Consider the following 2,496-nt stretch of genomic DNA (forward strand, 5'->3'; position numbering starts at 1 on the left):
TGCAAATCAAAACAACAATGCGGTACCATCTTACACCTGTCAGAATGGCTATCATCAACAAATCAACAAACGACAAGTGTTGGCGAGGATACGGAGAAAAAGGAACCCTCGTGCACTGCTGGTGGGAATGCAGACTGGTGCAGCCACTGTGGAGAACAGTATGGAGTTTCCTCAAAAAACTGAAAATGGAACTCCCATTTGACCCAGTAATCCCACTCCTGGGAATATACCCGAAGAAACTAGAAACACCAATCAGAAAGGATATATGCACCCCTATGTTCATAGCAGCACAATTCACCATAGCTAAGATTTGGAAACAACCTAGGTGCCCGTCAGCAGATGACTGGATCAGAAAACTGTGGTACATCTACACAATGGAATACTACGCTGCCATAAAAAAAGGAATTCTCATCATTTGCAGCAACCTGGATGGAATTGGAGAACATTATGTTAAGTGAAATAAGCCAGTCAATGAAAGAAAAATACCACATGATCTCACTCATTTATGGATAATAAAGAACATTATAAACTTGAACAAAAAGACAGAGACAGTAAAGCATCAAACAGACTGTCAAATTACAGGGGGAATGTTTGGGAGAGGTGGGGGATATAAGAGATCAATCAAAGGACTTGTATGCATGCATATAAGCATAACGAACGGATGCAAAACTCTGGGGGGTGAGGGCATATATGGGAGTGGGGTGGGGGGTGGCAATGGTAAGATATGTACACATATAATACCTTAATAAAAAAATTGAAAAAAAAAGAATTCCATAAGCTTCTCTACCTATAATTTATCTAAGGCAAATAATTTATTTCTCTAACCACATGTATTAAATGAGCATTGTGATCCTAAAGATAAAAATAAAGAGTAGAAGCCACAGGTGGAGATTATGCGCCAATTGAGAAATAATCTAGAAGAGGAACCTTTACTAAGGATAAATATACAAGGCTTGGGGTCATGATCTTTTGATCTCCTGCATTCATTTTCTCTCTGTCTCTGAGAGTTCAGAAGATAAGAATCATCCATACTTTCTGCTTTGGAATTTTACACATTGAGAATGTGTTCCTTCACTCTTACATTAAAAAAAAAAAAAAAATTCTACTGATTTCCAAGGCAGAACTTTACTACACTCCCCTGTCCTGAGAGCTTTAGAGACAAAAACAGAGAGTTTTGTCTTTAGGGAATTAGTTATATGGGGCAGATTCACTTGAAAATACACAGGAAATATAGACAGATTTTCATTAGCCTAATCTTCCTTGAACAGAGATGTTATTTCTCTCCAAATTACTCTCAAACTTCCCAAGATTGAATCAAGCATCCCTTCTTGATTCTCAACTTCACCTCTGGCATTTTGCTGCCCAAAGGAATAGTAATTCTCCCTTTCTTCAAATTCGCTCTGCATTTCTGCCTTTGTCTTTTCCAACTCCAGTTTATCTTCCAGCTTTCTGATTTTCTCTTCATACTCCTCTCTTAATTTTCTTTTATCTCTCTTCATCTGAGCTCTGTATTTTTCTTGTATATCTTGAATCTGTTTCTGAATCTCCAACTCGGTCCTTTGGTACATCTTATTAGTGTAGCATCCTCTCTTGTTCTGCATCACCATGAGCTGGACAAGGTCCAGTAGCTGTGTCCTCTGAGCCACCTGCTCAGCCCCTGTTGCTTTATAGTTGAACTCACTGTGACAATCCTTGAACTGCTCCATCAGATCTTGAATGCCTTCTGGGGCTTCCTTTAAGCAATCATGCTATTCAAGTCATCTTTCCAGGTGAATCGGAGAATTATGTATCTCCTAGCTTTGGGTCCAAACATTGATAGCATCTTCTTCATGGCCTTTTGTTCTTCCTTTGTACCGGCCCAGCAGGACCACCAGGAGCACAGTGTGAGGCGCGGTGGAGGTCAGGAGGATGCAACTAGCAACCTCACTTTGTGTGTCAGCATCCAGTTCCACAGTGTCAAAAATGCCAGCTGTGTCCACAATGACATTTTTTCTCCCATTCCACGTGCTGTTGCCTTTCTGACAGACCTTGGTGACAGATTTTGCTGCAATTCTGTAATGAAATGTTTTTGTTTTTTTCCCCAAGGATGCTGTTCCCTGTGGCACTTTTTCCTGCTCCAGTCTTACCCTCTAAGACAAGTCGCAGTTGGGAATCTCTGGGTTCTTGATTTCCAAGCCCTGGGACATCACAAAACAAAACCATACCATTAGGATTGACTTCCAACCTTTCCCACTGCAGTGACTCTGCCCAACCGTGTCCTTCTCTATTGCCCACTACTGTCCTGTCTGTGAGCAAACTCTGCACTCACAGGAGGTCTATAGAATCCTTGGGCTTGACCTCTCTCCTAAAGGACTTGGGGAACTCTGGGCACTTCTCAGGAGTCCCTTGGGCTAGTCACTCTGACCTTTGGAAACTAAGTGCTCAGGGATGAGGGAGCAAAATGATTCAAGTGAGAACTCTGAGCTTCTGCTGGCAGTTGTTCCCCATAAACTAATG

General features: G+C 41.6%; 1 pseudogene; it reads right to left on the minus strand.

The window, feature by feature from the left end:
- Positions 1–1,250: 1,250 nt before the first annotated feature.
- On the minus strand, positions 1,251–2,202 carry LOC129151404 (GTPase IMAP family member 4-like; annotated as a pseudogene).
- Positions 2,203–2,496: the final 294 nt, after the last annotated feature.

Source organism: Eptesicus fuscus, chromosome 14, assembly GCF_027574615.1.
Source record: "Eptesicus fuscus isolate TK198812 chromosome 14, DD_ASM_mEF_20220401, whole genome shotgun sequence".
Taxonomy (NCBI): domain Eukaryota; kingdom Metazoa; phylum Chordata; class Mammalia; order Chiroptera; family Vespertilionidae; genus Eptesicus; species Eptesicus fuscus.